Genomic DNA, 23,434 nt, shown 5'->3' with positions numbered 1-23,434 from the left:
GACCTCCTCACAGGCCTCCTCTCATCTCCTCCAGCAGGCGCCAGGCACCGCTGTCTGATCCTACCTCTGCCTGGGCATGCATGCGCCGATCCGCACTCGTTCCTCAGGCGCACCACCGGCATAGGTGGGCCTCATGGCGGCAACCTTCCCAGTCGCTGCTCTGCCCAATCCGAGTCAGCTGTCGGTGGCTGATTTAAGACAGTGCCACCCACTCACTTAATCGCTGGGTGCCACCGTCTTGCAGCCTATGGTCGTACGGCCAGAGCGGCTGGGCTGCAGCGTTTTTCCTCCTGAGATTGGTTAGGGATTACTTTTTTCTTAGGCTAATAGCATTTGACCAAAGCGCTGGATGTTTCAGTGGCTCCTGTCTGTTTCTGTTAACAGGGCTCTAGTCTGTTACTTATTTTCATCTGCAGTCATGTGCAACTTTGTTTATTCCATTCCTTACTCTCCCTCGCGCATTTTCTGTTCTTGCATTGCAAATGCTTGTTCCTTTTGTCTGTCTCTGCGAGCTCACGGTGGCGCTTTGAACCGGCCACTTATGTCAACTGTTTTACTTTTTATTTTCAGTTTGTGTGGCAAGAAAACGCTAATAGCTCTAACTCAAGCGAACGCGAGACCCATTGCAGTTCAAATGCTTGTTTCGCTTTTGTGTCTCTCCGTCTCTTATGCTCATGGCGGCTGTGGCTGATCGTGCGTTCATGCTTGTGTGTAGTGAACACGAGGGCCTTGAGGCTGGGGGCGTGCTTCACTCCTTTCTAAGCAGGGCTTGAAGTGCAGTGCGTGCAGTTGAGGGGTGTGCGTGCAGTGGACTGGTGCAGTGGCACTGAGGGGTGCTCCTCCCTTCCTTCTAAGCAGGGCTTGGAGCACAGTGCGTGCAGAGGTAGGGTACAGTGGCACTGAGGGGCGCTCCTCACTTCCTTCTGAGCAGGGATTGAAGTGCAGTGCATGCAGTGGATGGTTGCAGTGACATAGGGGCCGCTGCTCACTCCCCTCCGAGCAGGGCTTGGAGTGCAGTGCGTGCTCTCTTCTGGACGCCAGCTCTAGGCTTAAGTTCTACCCCGGCTCCCTGTACATAGGCAGCTGTCAGGTCCGGTCTCCTCCCCTGGGCTGCTGCGCAGGGAGGGGCTGGGCCAGGGAGTCCGCCGTTGGATTCACATAAACCCTTCAGCACTTCACACCCAATATAAGTGCATTACAGCCCTTCCACTCTCACCCCGTCAGTCACCGACTTACTGCACCTAAACTTTAGCTTCGCCACTGGTGAATCAGGAAATCAGGAAATGAAACAATCGATGCCAGGCACGCCTTGAGCACTGCCAATTAGACGGGCACTGCTGTAACACAGACAGCTGCCACTACTGACGTTACACAAGCTGATGTTGTGTGGGTACAAAGAACGGAAGCCCGGGTTTACTCCCCAGTCACTAGCATGTCCTTGAGCGCTGCCCCGCAACCCCCACACCAGCCCTTTTCTAAGCCCCAGACTGATGTGGCTTCTGTACAGCATTGCGCTTCGAGGGGGCTAGCTTCACTTATCAATAGAAGAATACCAGAAAAGACAGCACTGCCAAGATACTTTGTCATAGTGGGTTTATGTAATGTCATACATTGGCATGTTGCTTTGTCTCCGCCAGGTTAGTAGGGCCACGGGGTAGCCTGAATGACATAAAACTCTATATATCACAATGGCACATAAACGTTGTTTTGCTGCTAGCTAAAGGTGATTAACATCCGATAGTTATGAGTTCCCCCCAAAAAATCTATTGGGTTGGGAGAGCCAGTTACATATCAGGTTAGTTCTGGTGGAAGCCTGGTTGAAGGGGGCACCGTCAGTGACCATTCGTTTGAGTGTCTCTGAACGGCTCAGAGGACTGGGGAAACGTCAGTCAGTTACTAAAGTAATGACTGTAAACGGCTGACGAGATAGAGAAGTCAGTCACATGCAGACTGATGCATTTGAAAGACAGATGAGGCTTGGGTAGAGTCGGTTGCATGCCACACATTGACTTGCATGCCAGTAAAGCTGGGGCAGTGTCAGTGTCATGTGTCTCTGGAAGAAGTGGTGCGTTTGGGTAGAGCCAGTCCCATGCAGGAGAGTGCTTATGAGGAAGAGTCAGTCATTTGTCAGGCAAGTGCCTCTGTAATGTTGGAAGGATTGGGACAGCGAAAGTCACCTTGCAGATAAGTTCTTCAAAAAGACTTTGGGGCTGGGGAAGAGTCAGTCAGTCAGACACAGGACTGTACCTGGCACATGATAGACACTTCCAAGTCCACCATGTTTTGAGAGACAGGGGCTTGCTTCTCACACACCAGGCAGCGCCATCAGTTCTAATCCAATTCTATGCACAGGCACTAATTAATGGAGAATTAGCGCCTCAACATTAGGCACATCCTTCGGAAATAAGAGGCACTGTGACACCTCCCGCTCGTCCCAAAATTTCCTGTTTGTCTCTGCCTGTCGACACCACCCCTCCAACGTTGTTGCAGTCATCTTCCATCCGGTGGGTGCTGTGAGCTCTTTTTTGTTTGGGCACAGGCACTGATAATCCTAGCTCATACCTCACGTCATTTTTTAGCACATTTCATTTTAGGAAAAAAAAAGTTGCGACATCCGGTATATTTCAAAAGGAATTGAAAGACAGGGTTTAAGATGACTTTGAAACAAAAATACATAAATATTCAGTAATCCACTCTACCTCCTATATAGACTGAGTGCCAGGGGTTCTTTCGCGGTTTATATTACTTAGCTGCCCGCCCATAACATGCCCCACCCATTAGAAACTGTTTCAGGAAGTCTCGAAGGTCGCACTTCTGGTTCCGCCTCCATATGTTGGTAAATTTTTGCACAGCCCCAAACAGTCGTTTTACTCTTTCCTTTGATACTAGTATGACATTGTCAAGATAAGGAGAAGCTCTCGACCCTCCTGGCCCCCAACCTACCTGTTTCTTCTTTTATTCTCAACACTGCGCACCTCTGCATAACCGCCAAGGTGATTTATATTCACCATCTATCGAAGTTAATTCACGATTTAGAATGTTCTCATTGTCAGTTGAGTTTTCTTTTGTGTTTTTAAAAACTCTTAGTATGCTGCTTTTTAAATTTTCTTTCTTTGTATAAGCAGATTTTTTTGTTTTATATTCCCAAGAGACTTAGGGGGTGATTCTCACCCTGGCGGGTGGCGGAGGCCGCCCGCCAGAGTTCCCCCCTCCAAAATACCGCTCCGCGGTCGAAAGACCGCTGAGGGTATTTTGGGTTTTGCACTGGGCTGGCGGGCGACCGCCAAAAGGCCGCCCGCCAGCCCAGTGCAAAACACCCTTCCCACGAGGACGCCAGCTCAGAATTGAGCCGGCGGAGTGGGAAGGTGCGACGGGTGCAGTGGCACCCGTCGCGTATTTCAGTGTCTGCAAAGCAGACACTGAAATACAAAGTGGGGCCCTCTTACGGGGGCCCCTGCAGTGCCCATGCCATTGGCATGGGCACTGCAGGGGCGCCCAGGGGCCCCACGACACCCCATACCGCCATCCTGTTCCTGGCGGGCGAACCGCCAGGAACAAGATGGCGGTATGGGGTGTCAGAATCCTCCATGGCGGCGCAGCGAGCTGCGCCGCCATGGAGGATTCATTTGGGCAGCGGAAAACCGGCGGGAGACCGCCGGTTTTCCGCATCTGACCGCGGCCAAACCGCTGCGGTCAGAATGACCTGCGGGGCACCGCCAGCCTGTTGGCGGTGCTCCCGCCGGGGTCAGAATGACCCCCTTAGTTAGAAATGGGTGTTCAAATAGGTTCTATTAGCAGTGTATACATTACAGCCATTAAGGGAGCTTGCTCTCGTGTTTATAAATATCACTGAGTGTGGAAAATTTGAACGTTGTTTTCGCTGAAGGCGAACAGCTCCACTCTCCGTTCAGTGAAGTAATTGTTCTTATCTGCTTACATGTAGAATTGATTTTCCTGTTGCTTCAATACTTTTATTACATGAATTTGTTTTCTGAGGCATTTTTTTCATTTTTTGCATAACTATATAGAGGAAGAAGGTAAATGGACGTGCTTTAGTTATATGCAGAGCCACTGGAATTATGTGGCAGAAAGGATAAACATATGCGGCAGGGTTGACCAATTTATGTGGCAAAAAAGTAAAGCAATGCATTTACAACCCCAAATGTTCAAACTCAAAAGATGCGAGACCTATTGCATTGCAAATGCTTGTTATGGGCGAGCACGAAGTGCTCCGTCCATTCTGTAATCTCTCTTTGGGCTTGAAACCACACCGATGCCACGTCAGTCACTTACATTGGTTCGTGGGCTTGCCTTTTCAAATTCACCTGCTTTCATTTGTGAAAGGCATGCATCCGGAATCATGCCTTTCCGGTGTTTAGCCACCTACACAGCACCGGTAAGGTACCAAAAACAAACGAGGTTCGTTGTTTTCAGCCTGGAGTCCGGACTACTTTATCTGTTTATTTTCCACGCAACAAATTGCGCTGCATTTTACATAGCGCGATCGCGCTGCGTTTTTTTTGCTTTACAACGCTAATAGTTCTAACGCGAACAAATGTGAGACCCGTTGCATTGAAAAAGCTTGTTTTTTTGCTACAGTAGCTCTGGAGCACGCTATTTAACGGATGAGAAGTCCCGCCCAGCAGAGCAGCACTAATGTGCAGCGATCATGCCTCGGCTCTCCGGTTCCCCTCCTCCAATAGCAGCCATGACTAGGTTTCAACCCCAAGTTTCTGGTGCACAGAGCCCCTGCTACTTCCGAAACAGCCTTAGTTAGCAATAGGATAGCCTCAGAATGAAATCTTAGCCTTCTCAGGGCTTCCATCTGCCCTCATGGACTCCCAGCCAACCTCACAGTCGGAAATGCACTTCGTCTAAACAAGTAGCAAAGGACTGACAATGAGGACAGCAATAACTGAGTGAACACAATGCACGGGGCCTGGCCAGCAGAACAATTGGAGAAGTTCATTACATCACAGCAGCGAAATCACATCCGAGTCACCATTGTGGCACAGAGACTGGACGTCGTGGGTGATGAAAAAAGAATGGAGAATTGGAGCAACAGTGAGAGCGAGTGAAAAAAAACTGGGCCTTAAAGGGCACAGGGGTGATAAAATTGCAGGTGAGCGAGAGGCCTATCTGTATGGGGAAAAGATGGAGGGAGAAGAGATGTTGCATAACCACGGTGAAGAAGAAACTAAAGAGCGCGCATGCATCCAGCTACCACCGAAGGGGGACAAAGACAGATCACAGCCTCGGTTTGAGGGGTAATTTACAAAACCATACAACCAATGAGGAGCCGAATGGCAGACTCCTCCTGGGACCACGCAGCTCTCTCTGTATTTCCTGAGAGCTCGACCTGGTTATCCCGTCCACCTAAATTAAAGGTATGCAAGGTTGGTGTGGGACTATATTTTGCGTTGCGTAACCCTATATTTCCGCCTTAACTGTTTGCTGGCTGTAAAACTCTGTACCCTTTGCCCCTTCTAACTAGTAGTAAAGTCCCCTTCCCTCCTCCCCGCCCCTCCACCCCCCGGAGTCTCCCGTATCTCAAATGCATTCACGGGCCTTGGTCTGACGGGGCCCCTCTTGAAGGGTTGAAAGCTCGTGTGTCTCAAAGGTCGGATGCATTGCGACTTCTTGTAGGTGTCGCCGTTTACACTTCTGTTATCATCTCCCTGGGGCATTAGCAGCTGCTGCGCCGCCCTGTTACTATAGAAACCACACACCTTGCATCACCGCTCTTCCTGGCATTCTATGCGTCTGCACGCGCTGCTCTCTTTAAACCTGGCGCCTCAGGCTACTTGAGGGATATCTGAATATAAATCGTAATTAAGCAAATGGCTCTTAAGTTTCCCGGGGGTCAAAGGGCCCATTGTTACCATATTCTGAAAAAAAGAAGGCACTGGGAACACGATGCCAAAGAAAAACCGCTGCGCGCTGCGCCGATGCAGAGATTAAGGAAATAGTTTCCAACCTTAATGCCATTTTATTAACGAAAAATAAAAAAAAAGCCGTAATCTGCTATGCAAAAGCTACCAAACAGTTTTAATGTCGAATGTTATATAACAGACATTTGGCAAACCAAATGGGATGCAATACTACTTTAAGATATTCAAAAGGTTATAGTAACGCGCGTAGGGAACCCGAGGTCTCATTTTATGCAAATGAGGGAGACTTGTAGGGATCTGCACAAAAGCAGTGCTTAATTTATGCTTGTTATTCCCGGTAATGAGCACCCACAGTTATTTTTGAGGGGCAGCGCTTAATTTTCTGCCTTGGGCATTTAGGGGCATATTTATACTTATTGGTACAAAACTGCACCAACACAGTTTTGCATCAAAAAGTTTTGCACCGGCTTGCACCATTCTTGAGTGCCAGCCCGGCACCACACTTATGGAATAGTGCAAGCCGGTGCAAAGGGTAGTCAAGCGTAAAAAAAAAATACGTTAGCCGAGTGGGGGTGGCGGTATGGGAGAAGAGAGCTTTGCACCAAAAAATGACGTTAGGCAGGTTAGAGTAAAAAATACTCTACTCAGCCTAGCGTCATTTTCTGACGCAAAACCATCCATACCACATGACTCCTGTCTTAGAAAAGACAGGAGTCATGCCCACTACCCCAATGGCCAGCACAGGGGACCAGGGTCCTCTCTGCATGGCCAGTGCACCCAGTGCCATGTAGGGGGGCCCATCTGAGAATACTTACCTGTACTTACCTATACTTACCTGGGATGGGGTCCCCCATCCTCTGCTGTCTCTCTGGTGTGGATGGGGGTGTCCCTGCAGCCTGGGGAGGGCACCTATGGGCTTATTCCATGGTGTTTCACCATGGAAATAGGCCCACAGGTCCTGTAACACCTGCCCTGACCCAGGCTTTAAATAATGGTGCAAAGCTTAATCGACCCCTCCTCCCCACATGCGTAATTTTAGCACAGGGGGATACATATGGCGCTAAGGCTATAGAGTCATTTTTTGCACGGGAATGCCTATCTTGCATCTCATTGACGCAAGGTAGGTTTCCACATCCAAAAAATGACTCCATAGGGAGAGGCTGTAAATGGATTGAAGAGGCTTCAGGATTACTCTGCCTCGCTATTCCGTGTTTGCACATTTAATTGCAGCTGGCGCGTATTTAAGAGGATGGTTTTAGGCACCAGCACGTTTCTCTTTATAAATTAAGCACTGCACAAAAGTCTGCTTTTCACATTGTATCTAAACTTTGTGTTCTAAAACCTGTGCTTATCACAAAATGCATATACACAAGCCACCGTACCTCCTTAGTCTGTCAGTGCACATTAATGACTTCTTTTGGAAACAGGCCCATTCCCTGAAAAACAATGAAACGTGGAAACCTTTCTTCAGCAGGTGCTTCCGCCGTATACCTATGCCTGTCAGCACCCTGTTAAGAGGGAAAGCAACATTCAAAAGCAGATATTTATTGAAGGTTGTAGATTTATTGTATTCAAACAGGAGCTCACGTCCGGCATGCCTAATCTCCATGAACTCCAGGCTGTAAATGACTAAACTGTAGTTGGAAACCATGGAGAAGGAATGCTAAACCGTGAGTACAACAAAATTGAACTTGATGCGTGACCCTAACAAACAATGTAGTCCTAACTGTACTTCTAAGTGACATAAAGGAAGGACAATTCAAACAATGAGAAACTAATTCACAGACCATTACATCACATTCCCCGTTATAAAATAAAACAAAGACATGTTAAATGTCTAAAACTAATGAAATCAAAATAATACAAACAAATCAATGTATATAAAAATCTTTAAGTTTTGATGACATATAAACATTATGAGGTACACTATCATTCCTGGAAGCTCCTCGTGTTCTAAAACATTCATCAACTAATTCATCTGAGTTACACGAAGAAGTAGCTTCTATCATTCCTGGCAGCTCCTTGTGTTCTAATACACTCATCAATTAATTCATCTGAGTTACATGACTCGTGCCTGAATCTGACATGTCAACCAAAGCATATGCAAAGGTTTGTACTACACTTGGAAGACATTTGATATCTTCCAAAGTAACCCAACGATCATTGTCCTGATTCATCTCACCACCAAGGAAACCTCTGGGCGAGATCATTTTACAAGTTTGTTCAAGTGTAAACTTTACAAGAGCCCTTCTGCTCCACCAACCTTTCTCATTCAGTAAAACGGAGCCTTTTTTCACAATTCGTACCGGTGAAGAAAATACAAATTAACCTTTATTAACTTTTGTTGGTCGTTTAATTAGAACCCAATCTGCAACTTTAAAATTAAATTTTTTTACACCATGTGTACTATCATATCGAGATTTGTGTGCCATTTGAACAGTAGAAAACTCTCTCCTTTACCATTTTATTAATCTCACATTGACAACCTTTTACTTGAGGTATTGAATCCTTTGTCCAGTCAGGGCACACTTCAGATCTTGGTTTCCTTTTCTTAACAAGCAAAAAGGTGACACACCTGTGATGCTGTGCGGAGTAAGCCCAGAGCTTTTTTCTTATAAATTCCTCAACTGTCTATTAGCTAAAGCAGATTGCATGTCTTCTTTAAGGAATCTATTCATTCTTTCCACCAATCCATTTGAAGTTGGTGAGTATAATGGAACCCTCAAATGTTTGATGTGAAATTGATCAATAAATCATTTTATTTGTAATGAAGTGAAGTGCGTCCCATTATCAGTCACTAACTTCCTAGGTGGTCCCTTAATGTAGTATTGGTGGCTGGGACAAACTTGAAATAAACCTATTTGGAGAAATAGTCTATCAAACCCAGCATACATCTTTTGTCTGATGATAACATTTCAAATGGACTTGCATAATCCAATGCAACTTTTGCCCACACATAATCAGGAATTGATACCGTGTGGAGGGACGTATGGTGGGTGACCCAGTGTTTATCAGACAATTAACAAGTGCTACATTCAGAGACCCAGTCCACAACCTAGGAGTCTAAGGAGGACCACCAAAAAAACCTGTTTTACATTTTTACAAGTGGTACCCACTCCTAAATGGCCTTGATGTGCAGCTTGGATATGCTTGAGTTTAATAGTAGATGGTGATACAATAACCTAATTTCACTTTCCACTGGTGAAAAGGTTTGAAGGGACTGGATAAAGACCTCACTCTAAGCCATCCCTTTTTAACAAAATTCATAACAGCAGACAAAACATTGTCTTCCTTTAAAGCAACCATCCATTCCTCCAGGACACCACATCTGAAGAACTCAGAATCTCATCAAATGTGCCCACCACAGACTTAGGCCCTCATTACCAGGCACCTCGTCACCAGGCAGGTCGCTCCCCCCATCTGCCACGCAGCCCCCTGTGGGTTGAACCTCCGTTGCCGCTTTTGCCGCCTGACTTCTCGCTCCCTTTTTTCTGTACCCCTGCGCTTGGCTTCTGTACCACTTCGTTTTGTCATTCTGTGCCCCTGTGTTTTGCTTTCTGTACCCCTGTGCTCTGTTGTCCCTCTCCCGCCATCTTTTCCCGCTGTTTTTTCCCCGGGTTTTCCCCCGGGTTTTTCCCCGGGTTTTTCCCTTGCTGCTGAGCCCCTGCTGCCCCGCCCCCTTCACTCCCATTGGCCGCCCCGCTCCCACCTCCCAGCTGCTCCTCCCTCCCTCTGCCCTCATATGGAGGCCGCGAAGCGGGCGCGCCGCTGGCGCGCCTAAGGCAAGCCCGTCTGCGCCCGTCCGCGCCTGGACCGCACCCAGCACCAGAACCCCTGGAACCCGCACCGCCCGCAATGCCAGACTGCACTACGACGCAAGCACCCTCCACGCACTCGACACCAGACGAGACCACCCCTGCTACCGGGCCACCCCGAAACACACCCAGAGACCTTTCACCTGCCGGAACTGCAGATTCACCAGCATCCAACCCTCCACACCACCAGCCAGAGAACCCAACCATCTCCGCTGCATCCTCCTCAACACCCGCTCAGCTCGCAAGCACGCCATCGAACTTTGGAACCTCCGAGACTCCACCGCCCCGACGTCGCCTTCCTGACGGAGACCTGGCTGAACGCCACCTCAGCACCAGACATCGCCACAGCCCTCGCACAGGGCTACAAGATCTCCCGCAGAGACCGCACCAACGGAGTGGGAGGAGGAATCGCCATCATCCACAAAGACTCCATCAAAATCTCAACGAACACCGATGACACCCTGACCACCGCCGAGCACATGCACTTCCAGATCCACACCGACCCCAACACCACCCTCAGAGGAACTCTCATCTACAGATCTCCCGGACCCCGCCCACAGTTCAGTGACACCATCGCCGACCTCATCAGCACCCACGCCCTCGCTTCCACGGACTACATCCTCCTCGGGGACCTGAACTTCCACCTTGAGAACAACAACGACGCCAACTCCACCGCCCTGATTGACAACCTCGCCAACCTCGGACTCAAACAGCTCGTAACGACACCCACTCACGCCGCTGGACACACGCTCGACCCCATCTTCTCCGCAAGCCCCCACGTCTCCTTCAACCACACCACCGAACCACACTGGACTGACCACAGATGCGTCCACTTCACCTTCAGAAAACCCACCACACACCACTGCACGCAACAGCTACCACGCCGATGCTGGGACAAGGTCACCGAGGACCAACTGACTACCGCCCTCGCCCTGAGACCACCCACCGACCCCACCGACCCAGACACCGCCTCGACCAACCTCACACAGTGGATCAACGACTGCGCCAACACCCTCGCCCCTCTCAAGACCTTTACAACCAACCACATCAACAAGAAAGCCGCCTGGGTAACCGAGGACCTCCGGATCTCCAAGCACACCTGTCGGAAGCTGGAGAAGAAATGGCTCCACAACCGAACACCAGACAACCACACAGCCCTCAAGAGCGCCACCCGCAGACATCACCAACTCATCAGGACCGCCTTCAAGGACCGCCTAGACAACAACGCACACAACACCAAAGAGCTCTTCAGCATCGTGAAAGAACTCTCCAACCCCAGCTCCATCACCAATGACATCCCGCCATCTCAAGACCTGTGCGACTCCCTGGCCACCTTCTTCCACCGCAAGATCACCGACATCCACAACAGCTTCAACCCCGACCCCCCTGCACCCACCACCGAGTCCACCACCCCTGCGACTACCACTCGCACCAGTCGTCTGACCGTCTGGTCCAGCGTCAGCGACGAAGACACCATCAAAACCATGAACTCCATCCACTCCGGATCCCCATCGGACCCCTGCCCTCACCATGTCTTCAACAAAGCCAGCGCAGCCATCGCGCCCCACCTCCGGAAAACAATCAACTGTTCCTTCAAGACAGCAACCTTCCCAGAAAGCTGGAAGCACGCCGAGATCAACGCCCTTCTGAAGAAGCCCAAGGCGGACCCCAAGGACCTCAAAAACTTCCGGCCCATCTCCCTGCTCCCTTTCCCGGCAAAAGTGACTGAGAAGATTGTCAACAAACAGCTGACCCGCTACCTCGAAGTCAACAACATCCTGGACCCTTCCCAATCCGGTTTTCGCAGCAACCACAGCACCGAGACCGCCCTTATCGCCGCCACTGACGACATCGGGACCCTGATGGACAAAGGAGAAACAGCCGCCCTCATCCTCCTGGACCTATCAGCAGCCTTTGACACGGTCTGCCACCGCACCCTATCAGCACGCCTCCATGACGCCGGTATCCAAGAGAAGGCCCTGGCCTGGACCACATCCTTCCTCTCCGGCAGAACCCAGAGTGTCCGCCTCCCACCCTTCCGCTCCAAAACCACCGAGATAATCTGCGGCGTCCCACAGGGATCCTCCCTCAGCCCGACACTGTTCAATATCTACATGGCCCCCCTCGCCCACGTCGCACGACAACACAACCTCAACATCATCTCCTATGCAGACGACACCCAGCTGATCATATCCCTCACCGAAGATCCCCACACCGCCCAAGCTAACCTCCACCGAGGAATGAAGGCCGTAGCCGACTGGATGAAGGACAGCAGACTGAAGCTGAACTCAGACAAGATGGAGGTCCTCATTCTCGGACCCACCCCATCAGCCTGGGACGACTCTTGGTGGCCCACGTCACTAGGCACAGCCCCGGAACCCACGGACCACGCACGCAACCTGGGGGTCATCCTCGACTCCACTCTCTCCATGACCAGGCAAGTCAACTCCGTCTCCGCGTCCTGCTTCAACACCCTCCGTATGCTCCGCAGGATCTTCAAATGGATCCCCCTCGACATGAGAAAAAAACATTACCCAGGCCCTCATCACCAACAGACTCGACTACGGGAACGCCCTCTACTCAGGAATTACAAACAAGCTCCTGAGACGACTCCAACGCATCCAGAACGCCTCGGCCCGACTCATCCTCAATGTCCCCCGCTGCAGCCACATCACACTCCACCTGAGAGGCCTGCACTGGCTCCCCGTCAACAAAAGGATCACCTTCAAGCTCCTGATCCACGCACACAAAGCACTGCACAACACTGGACCCACCTACCTCAACAACCGACTCAGCTTCAACACCCCCACCCGAAGCCTCCGCTCAGCCAACCTCGCCCTCGCCACAGTCCCCCGCATCCGAAAAACCACCGCCGGCGGCAGATCCTTCTCCTACCTCGCCGCCAAGACCTGGAACACTCTCCCCACCATCCTACGACAGACCCAGGACCTGCTGGCCTTCAGAAGACTCCTCAAGACCTGGCTCTTCGACCAGTAGCACCCCTCCTCCCCAGCGCCTTGAGACCCTCGCAGGTATGTAGCGCGCTTTACAAATGCAGTGATATGATATGATATATGATATGATATGATATTACAACCTCAGCTGTCTTTTGAAAAGACCGCCGAGGCTGCGGGAGCCAGAATACCGCCAGTGCCGGCAGTATTTCTGGCTCCCTATTATGACTTTTCCGCTGGGGCAGCAGACGGTAAAAGTGTTACCGTCCGCTGGCCCAGTGGAAAAGTCACATCAACATTGCTGCCGGCTCGTAATAGAGCTGGCGGCAATGCTGATGTGCAGGGCAGTGAAATGCGCGACGGGGCTATGCCTGGGGACCCCTGCACTGCCCATGCCAAGTGCATGGGCAGTGCAGGGGCCCTCAGGGGCACCCCAAGTCCCCTTTACCACCAGCCTTTCCATGGCGGTGTTTACTGCCGTGGCCAGGCTGGTGGTCTGGTACTCATAATCCCCAACCCTGGGGTTTTCACCTGGCGGTATAGTGGAGGGGCCGGCGGTATGGCCATGGCTATTGCGCCACGATCATGATAGCTGGCGGAACACCGCCAGCCTGTTGGCGGTGTTACCGCCAGCTTACCGCCGGCCACCGGGGTCATAATGAGGCCCTTAATGTCATCAAGGGCTTCAGTTGGTTCAACATCCTGCAATGGCATTCTAGAGAGGCAATCCGTCCTTGCATTTTTGCCTCCAGGAATATAACGATCTTGAAATTGTATTCCTGCAAACGAGAAAGAAGCCTGACAAGCCTAACTGAAGCAAAACCAATATCATTACCAGTACCGTTGCCAATGAGCAAATTAATTTTGCGATCTGTGTATAATTCAAAAGACGTTCACCCAAAGTAAGGTTTTAAACTTCCAGATTGCCCAAGAGCAGGCAAACGCTTTCTTCTCAATTGTACTGTAGTGTGACTCTGCCTGCTTCAATGAGTAGGAAGCGAAGGCAATAGTGTATTCTTGCTGTAAGAGATTTGTGATAACACTGCCCCTATTCATACTTGACTAGCGTCAACTGTAAGAATGCACTCAAACAGGAGCCCACATCCTGCATGCCCTATCTCCATGAACTCCAAAACTGAAACTGACTAAGCTACAGATAGAAACCATTGAGAAGGAATGCTGATCTGTGAGTACATCAAAAACTTGATGCATGACACAACAAACAAAGTAGTACTAACTTTACTGCTAAGTGACATTGAGGGAAGACAATTCAAAGAATGCAAAATAAATTCACAAGCCATTACACAGTTCTTCAGGCTGCAGGAACTCACCACCAGCTTGTGTCTTTCATCTGTCCTTCTGTTAAGACGCAACCCAGCATCACAAGTGTGCTGCGTCACAAAACTAATGGAAAATGATAAATCTGTAGTAGCTGTACTTTTTAGGTCGCAGCCTATCAGACAGGTGGCTTGCTAAAGACATTGTGTTAGGTTGCAGCCTACCATATAGCACAGTTATCTGGTTTGCTAAAGACATTGTGGGGACTTTCAGAAAGTTAACCTAGGAATGGATTCTGCTTGTTTGTTACTAATGGCTTTGTGGTTTGTAACTCCCATTTTCTGGCTTTCCATTTGCTGGCTTCTTTTGCTTTGCCTAAAGCATATTTTCAGTACTCTTCCACAAATTTGCTTCCTGTTAACATGTCTTTAAATCTTGTACTTACCTCATCACATTTGCTCTGCATTCAAAGACTGTGGTCAAATGTCAGGTGCTGTCCTCCAGGGCCTTGTTTACTTTTCTTTCTCTGACTTGAAAGGGAGAGGATTTATGTGACAATCTTGCTGGATACTGGGGGTAAGAAAGAGATTTTTTCTAGCACATGACAACATTTACATTAACTGCTAAGTTTTTCAGAATACATCAGAATTATGAACACACAAATGAAGCACATGTTTTTGTTATTTCTGAAGTGTGTTGGAAACAAATACTTTAATATGATCAAAACAAATCATTAAACTAGATGATGCAATTTCCACACATTTTCGTCTGTGCACTGTATGGTTTTACTAGTAAAGCTGTATGTCAATTGAAATGTAATGGTCATATCCATTGAAAACTTATTGTCTGTATAGACAGTGTGCTACCACACCAAGAATACTCCACTCTACAACACTCCACACCACTGTACTCCACTCTGCACCACTCCACACCACTCTACCCTGTACCACTCTACTCTATGCCAATGCACTCTTCACTACTCTACTCTACACCACTGCACTCTTCATCACGGCATTCTACACCACTCCAGAATAGGCCTTACCAATCTACTCTCCACAACTTCACTCTACGCTACAGTATTTTACACCACTCTGCAACACTGCACTCTACTCCACTGCACTCTATACCAGTACACTTTATACCAATGCACTCAACTCTATGCCCCTGCACTCTACATGAATCCACTGTCCACTGCTCTAATCTACTCTGCACCACTGCAATCTATGCCACTTCACTCTATACCACTTTACGTCATTACACTCTATCCTGCCCCACTCCACTCCATGGCACTTCACTCTACTCTAAAACAATCTACTCTATGCCACTGCACTCTACGCCACTCAACTCCACTCTACGCCACTCCATGCCACTCCACTCTATGCCACTGCACTCTATGCCACTCTACGCTTAATCACTGCACTCTATGCCAATGCACTCTTCACAACTGCACTCTGTCGCTGCACTCAACACCTCTGCTCTGTACTCCACATCAATGCACTCTACACCACTGTTCTCTACACCACTCTACTCCCCTCTATACAACTGCAGTCTGACACACTACTCTGCAACACTGCACTCTCTACCACTGAACTCTATACCACTCTACTATGCACTACTCCACTCTATGCCAGTGCACTTTATGGCACTAGACTCTACTCTGCACCAATGTATGCTACTCTACTCTGTACCAATCTATGAAATTGCACTCTGTGCCACTCAACTTTACTCTGCTCCACTCAAATTTACACCACTCCACTCTGCACCGCTCTACACCACTCTATGATACTAGATGAGATATACTTATATGAGTGGACAAATATACAAGGACATCAAGGCACTAAGAGGCTAATTAGCTTGGAAGCAATGGGAAAGTAGCAAGAAAAGAAAAGGCAGGCGAACTGCCTGACAGATTATAGTGTAAAGAGACAGGTTTTAAGTCTTTCCTGAAGAAGAGATGATTCTTCCAGCATGTAATATGACGGGGAAGTGAGTTCCATAACTTGGCCACTGCTACTGAGAAGGCTCTACCTTCCCATCTTGTATTTCGATATTTAGCGACTACTAGTAAATTTTGATTTGCTGAGCGAAGCAGCCTTGAGGGTACATACCACTGAAACATGGATTTAATTGCCTCAGCCCCTATTCTATGCAGGGCCTTGTGTGCAATACATAGGAACTAAAAAGTAAGGAAGTTTGTTCAGACCTGTTGAAACAGAGTGATTTTCGGGAATGCCCAAGATCATGCTTGCTGCTGCATGTTGGGCCATCTGTAACTTAGTTAAGGCCGACTTGTTAATGTCGAGATAGAGCACATTACAATAGTCCAGTTGGGAAGATATCACTGCCAGAACCACTTGTTTGCGCACAGGTACTGCGATAAACAAAAACATTTTACAAAGAATTAAAAAATTATCAAAACAAGCTGGGACAGTATAAGACATCTCTATGTTGAATGACAGTTTAGTGTCCATGATTACTCCCAGATTTGTTGCTGAATCTGGGGGCTAGGCAATGATCCCAACTCCTCTGGCCACCAACTACTATTCTGTATACCTGGTTGATTACTGAAGACTAAAACCTCTGTCTAATCTCCATATAATTTAAGACAGTTCCGCTTCATCCACGTAGCCACAGCCTTCATGCAGCTGTTAAAGTTGGCATATATGGCCTCGTTATCTTTGGAGATGGCCACAATTATTTGGGTGTCATCCACATAGGACAACGCCTGTAATCCAAATGTCCAGATCAATTTTGCCAGTAGGGAGGCATATAAATTAAACAAGATCGGACATAGGGAAGATCCCTGTGGGACACCACATGGCAAGGTAAAAGAATCTGATTTAGAGTGATCAACTGTCACTAGTTGTGATCTTTCAGTGAGAAAGGATTTGAGCAATTTTAATGCGGTACCTTTTATTCTCAGTTCCTGACCATTCGTCGGAAGGATCAAGAGACAGTATCAAAGGCTGCAGACAGATCCAGTAGGATCAGTACCGCAGCCTACCCTGAGTTCACCAACGAACTGATAGTGATACTGTCCACTTCAGTAACCAATACAGTTTCAGTTCCAGTTCCATTATAGCTTTGGAGGCAAAACTACGATATATCCTGCAGTCCCTGTTCCTCTATATGGAAGTGTTGAAGCAGATATGTTAATTAGAAATTATTAATGAGTGTGTATGCATTTTGATTAACAAAAAAATGATAGAAAAAGTCAAAAATGAATGTGTACGTTTGAAAATGTGCCCACGAAGAGTGGCCACCAGCTTGCACGAGCTGTACTAAAAATGATTAAAAATATGTGAAATGTTGAAAATGTGTAATAATAATGTAGTAATATGTCATATTGAGATGTATAACGTATGTTTTGCATTATATTGTAGAGTTAACTTAGCCGAAGTTGTGGCCTAGTTTTGCCAGGCCTCATGCAGCAGCCAATGTGCCAAAGTGACCCTAGACTACTCGTTGTTAATAAAGTCTGCTTAGCTAGAATTTTCTGCAATGTACCCAAGGACAGGAGATGAGGGAATCAAACTTGCAACATAGACTGTGTAGAGCAGAGGAGATGTACTTTCACAGGACTCGAACAATAGAGACACTGACTGGAGAAGAAGCTGCAACATTTTCGGTACCTGATGAGCCAGATGATGAGGACATCGTACCGTGAACCAATCGACAACCTGAGAGGGCGAAATATTAGAAATCATAGATTTGTAAAATAAAAGTTATTGGGTAGAGTCATATTGGGTGACTAATTGACCAATTAGGAATTAGGGGATGGACTGGGCAACTTTGATATAATGTTGTGACAGAGGGTGAAATGTTCAGAACTGTTGGGAGACGTTAGAGGCGGATGATCAGGGAGAGACCTTTGCCGAAATTGATGCAAGATTCTGTCATTGAGAGCCTGATGCGTTGCTGATCAATTGATGATCTGAAGACGAAGACTGACTTTGTTGCTGATCCATTCCGTGGATAGGTAGCTATGACAATGTGACTGTTTAACTTTTGTGCCTTTCTCTCTAGGTACCAACTGTGCTGTCTAAATATTTTTTCTCTTAGTTAGATGTTTTTCAAAATTCGTGTTCTAAATTGTTTTTGCATGAAGTCCCACATGCTAATGCTAATTTGGGTTAGGTAAGGTCCCTATGGGGTGACGCTGACAGTGACAAATGATTGACGAACTGGTTGCTGAACTGTGCTATTAATGTTGATATATTCATCTTTGTTGGCTTATGCTGAAGCATTAGAACGTATGTTTTCTCAAGTTCTGATTAGATTATGTTATTGGTGGTCACTAATGAACTAATTCTGAGCTGATTGAATAAAGTTTGAATTAACCATATAGATTATTAATGTAACTAAAAGGGAAATACAAATTGTTGAAACATATATTGAGTTGTGGTTATTCATAAAATGTTGGCAATATTGACAATGAATAATGTTTTTCTTAGTGGATATTGATTTGTATATTGATTATTGATGAACATTGGTTACTACATAGCTAGGATACTCCATGCGAATCAAAAGGTCCATCGGCCTATACGCGTCCCCTTGTAAGTTTACTTATGAAGGACCAGGCGAGCTAGCAGAAGATAAGCTGAGTATGCTGTTGTTTGATTATCTAAAATGTTAGCAGGCATGAGGAGCAGTGAGATGGGGGGTAGTTCTTTAGATCGTAAGGATCTAAGTTGGGCTTTTTCATTAACGGCCTAACAGCAGCCTCTTTCCAGAGCCGTGGGTGACAGCCAGTGCTAATGACATTGTCCATAACTGATGTCAAAAGAGGAACACTAGTACTAGCTGCTAAATCAAATATTTTAGGAGGGCACAGCTCAAAAAAGGACCCTGATTTTGTGCTCCGCAGAAGAGATTCTGCTTGTTGTACTGTTAAATGTGCAAAGCATACTTGCGCAGAAGCATTCTCTTGAATGCCCTCATTAAAGTCTGCGACACTAATCTCAGACTGCAAATCCAGATGTAAGACATTTACTGACTCTACATTATGGTGGTTAAGTTCTTGTAGATGGAGAGAATTTTGGTTTGGAAATAGTCTGCCAAATTAGTGCAAAGTTCTTGAGCGCTTTCTAAGGTGGTAGAATCTTCAGGTGCGGACAGTAGATTACCTATCTTGAAAAGTTCTCTTGTGGAATTAGCAGAGTAAATTTTACTAATGCAGAATTTTGCTTTCTCTTCTTTAATTGCAGCCTTATAGTCCCCAATGAGAGCTTTATACGCTGTTGTTTCATGAGAATCATAGTTTTTCCACAACGACTGCCAGAATTGTCTAAGCTGCTCGATTAACCATGGAGGAGAAGGCCCTTTTCTGTACTCTAATCTATGCCACTGCACTCTTTACCACTCTCCTCTACGCTGTACTACTCTACTCTGCACCACCCCACTCTGTATCACAGCAGTGTACTAGGAACCATTCTAATCTACATCACTGCATTCTACGACACTGCATTGTACACAGCTGAATTCAATGCCACTGCACTCAATGCCACTGCACTCTGCGCCACTAGACTCTGCAACACTCTATGCCACTATACTTTGCCAATGCACTCTACACCAGTCCACTCTACTCTACGCCACTCTAATGTATGCCACTCTTCGTGATTCCACAATATGCCACTCAAATACAAGCACTCCACTTTACAACACTCTCCTCCACTCTTTGCCTTTCCACTCTACGATACTCCACAACACTCACCTCTATGCCACTAACATTTAGATATGCTGAACAGCAGGCACTCTAGTGAACAACATGGATAAAACAAATTGGCAAAGCCAATAGCTCTTACATAAGCGAAACCTATTGGCTTTGCCAATGCTTATTTCATTGTATGGATGCTTTAACTTGCAGTTGGTGTACGTTCTGTGAATTGTGAGCTACATCTACTTTTATACAAGTTCTACCAGGCTAAAAGACACTTTCATTGTTTTCTTTTACCACAATTCAGGTTCCAAAACTAAAGTGCAGGTGATATTGTACAACGCGTAAATCGTTCAGATGATGGCATGCACAAGCTGGGGGGGGGAAGCAGTAACCTAATAAGAATGCCACGGGCCCTCTGACAAGCAAGGAAATGGCCCCTTTGACTCCTGGTGGGATAGGACATACAGTACATGCTAACAGACTAGGGTGACCAGCTGTCCCGGATTTGCTGGGACAGTCCTGGTTTTTCTCCAGCTGTCCCGGACGATTTCGTCAAAGTTTGCTTATGTTCCGGTTTTTAGAGCGGGTAGACTGAAAACAGTGAAATGCATTTTTGAGGATCAGGAAGTCCTCTGGATGAGGTACATAGATGATATTTGTTTGTATTTGGAAAGGCAATATTGAATCTGCAGTAAGATTTGTAATAACTTTAAATGATAATTCCTTAAATCTGAAATTCAGTAGTGAAATTCAACATCAGGAGATAGAATTTTTGGATGTACAAATTGGAATGTGCTTTATTTAGGAAAGATACAGCGGGAAATAGTCTGCTTCATGCCAGAAGTAACCATCCTAAAAATATAATTCAAAGTATTCCATATGGAGAATTATTACGTGCTAGGAGAAACTGTAGTTTAGATGTTGACTTTGAAAGAGAGGCTACTGTTATGAAAAGATTAAAAAGATTTAAGGAAAGAGGGTATCCGTTAAGAACGATTGAAAATGCGCTGAAGAAGGTCAAACAGATCAATAGAGATGATTTACTCTTAACACAACCATTGAGAGATAAGAAAGAAGATGAATCCATAAGATTCATTACAACATTCCATAATAAGACAGGAATGATAAAGAAGATTTTTACAAAATTGTGGCCTATGTTCAAAACTGATGGGAATTTGGCTACAATATTAGATGGATATCCAAAATTCACTTTCAGAAGGAGTAGATCACTGAAAGACACACTGAGTCATTGTTTAGTACCTAAAATTGAAACAAGAAAATCTCTTAAAGGTTTTTTTATTTGTGGGAAATGTAAGGCCTGTAAATATAGTTAAAACTGCAAAGAAATCAAATTCCCAGGAGTTTCTAAACCTTTCGATATTAGAAAACATGTAACATGCAATTCTGATTACTGTATATATGCACTGAAATGTCCTTGCAATAAGTTTTATATAGGAAGTACTATCCATATGGTAAAGAAAAGAATACTGGAACATATAAGGGCCATAAAAATGAAAATAAATCCTATCCAGTAGCGAGACATTTTAAACAATACCATGAGCAGAACACTAATAAATTAACATTTATGGTTCTGGAAAGGGTGATGTTAAGTGAAAGAGGAGGTAACAGAACACTGAAACTCAGAAAATTAGAATCACGTTTAATTATTGTCCTTAATGCTATGGAGCCAGTAGGATTGAATAAGGATGAAGAATTAGCCATTCATTTGATTAATTAGAGGTTATCCTTAGTACTGTGATAAGGTTGAAAGCTGTGTATAATGATACACATAATGTACTGCATGAGGTTAGTTATACTGTGTCCTATTTGAATTTTAATATATGTTTTTTATTTTTTTTAACAGATTGGAAAGGATTAAAAAGAAGCAAAAGAGCTACTATATGGTGTAAAAACCTTTATTGAAATATTTTATGTGAAGGTCATAAAAGAGATGAATGGATTTGTTTTATATATGCAGTTATTAAAAGATACTGGACACTTTTTTTTTGTTTGTTTGCCATTACAAGTAAAATAAACAGAATCCCAAGGCAGCTTGTGACCGAGGTGTTTTCCTTTTGAAGAAGAAACGGTTGTGAAACTTACGGGGGTTCGCTACCCTGCCTCAGGCTGCCATGCTAGGGCGCGGACTCTCAAACGACATTTAATTGATTAATATATATTTATATATATATATATATATATATATATACATACATATGTAGATCTCTCTCTCTCTCTCTCTCTCTCTCTCTATATATATATATATATATATATATACACACATATATATATATATATATAAATATATATATATATATATATATATATATATATATATATATGTATGTATGTATATAATTCGATGCTAAACATGTTTGCATAGCTCTAAATAGGTTGGTTGATTAGATGTTTATGAGCCTTCTTTTTATTTATCTACCACAATAGGTAAATATAATTATAACTATTTAGCTAGAAGCACTTCACTATTGAAATATTGAGAAAATATAAAAATAAACATTGAGTGATAAACAAATACAAAATTGAATTACCTTCAAATACTGCAACACTTGAAAGTCTGTGTTTATACTATACAACTTTAAATATTGAAATATTATATTCCTTATACATATATTCCATTTCTATATAATCATGTATCTATTTATTTATTACTTTACTCCTACTGCACAAGAGAAATAAATAATCATTCATTTCAATGCACCACTCTGTCTCACCCTATACCTCTCTCAATCTATCCTCTATCTCAACTCTCTGACTCACCCTAAACCTCCTTCTAATACTATGATCTCCAAAATAACCCTTCCTAGACTCTCCCCTCCTCTATCCCTCCTGGCTCACCCCAAACCTCAATTTACTACTATGATCTCCCAAACAACCCTACTAAATTCTTCCCTCATGTATCTCTCCTTTGACTCATCTGAAACCTCATTTTAATACTATGATTTCTCTAATCCCTTTCTACAAACTCTTCCCTCCTCCATCCCTCCTATTACTCATCCGAAACCTCATTTTACCATTATTCCCTCCCAATTATTACTTCCTAGATTCTTCCCTCTTGTATCACTCCATGTTTCTATTCAATTCAACTAACAGACTCACATGTCCACCGCTCAGCTTAACTCATATTTCCCTACACAAATCAACCACTAATACTTTTGGGTTCCGGAGTAGCGTGTTACTCGCCAAAAAGTGTTTTGACGCTTCTTCAGGGGTAGTATGCGCTATATAAATGCAATTACAGTTACAATGCTCCAGCCACATTCTGTTACAACTTTAAAAAACACCAAAATGGGTGCACTGTCTTTTAACAGACGTAGTAAAAGGCAGTGCATTTTTGTCCGTATCTTTAGAGTTGTAACACAATGCTGCTTTTCACCTAGTGAAAACCAACACTCTGGTACAACTTTAAAAAAACACCAGCACAGGTGCATGATCTTTTAGATCCATGTGCTAAAATGTGCTGCATTCGTGTTGGTGTTTTTAGAGTTGTAACACAATACTGCTTTTCACTGCTTGTGAAAACCAACACGCTGCTGCAGCTTAAACCATGGGTGCATTTCTTGACTCCGGGAGAGGGGCTGGGCTTGGATCGTGTTGGGTTCGAGGGTCTATGAGGACGCCAAGCCAAGTCAGAGCCAGGCGTTTGGCTCGAGGCTGGCTCAAGCTTTTAAGGGTTCGGCCACCTCTAGTGAAAGTTGCCCATTTTTGTCGGTGAGAATCCTTCTTGAACTGAGTTGCTTCTCGTATTCATAATTTGTATTTGTCACTGTCAGTAAGGAGTGTTTGCCTGGAAGCTAATGTATCTGGTTGTGGTATTGA

At 45.6% G+C, this 23,434-nt stretch overlaps 1 long non-coding RNA gene across 1 annotated transcript; it reads left to right on the top strand.

Moving 5' to 3' along the window:
• Positions 1-4,700: 4,700 nt before the first annotated feature.
• LOC138249235 (uncharacterized) lies at positions 4,701-21,648 on the top strand. The gene is made up of 2 exons (XR_011194800.1): positions 4,701-5,387; positions 21,462-21,648. It is a non-coding gene; the product is annotated as an uncharacterized lncRNA (long non-coding RNA).
• The last annotated feature ends 1,786 nt before the right edge of the window (positions 21,649-23,434 follow it).

This window comes from Pleurodeles waltl, chromosome 8, assembly GCF_031143425.1.
Source record: "Pleurodeles waltl isolate 20211129_DDA chromosome 8, aPleWal1.hap1.20221129, whole genome shotgun sequence".
In the NCBI taxonomy this organism is placed as follows: Eukaryota; Metazoa; Chordata; class Amphibia; order Caudata; family Salamandridae; genus Pleurodeles; species Pleurodeles waltl.
This window is presented reverse-complemented; position numbering and strand designations above follow the sequence as displayed.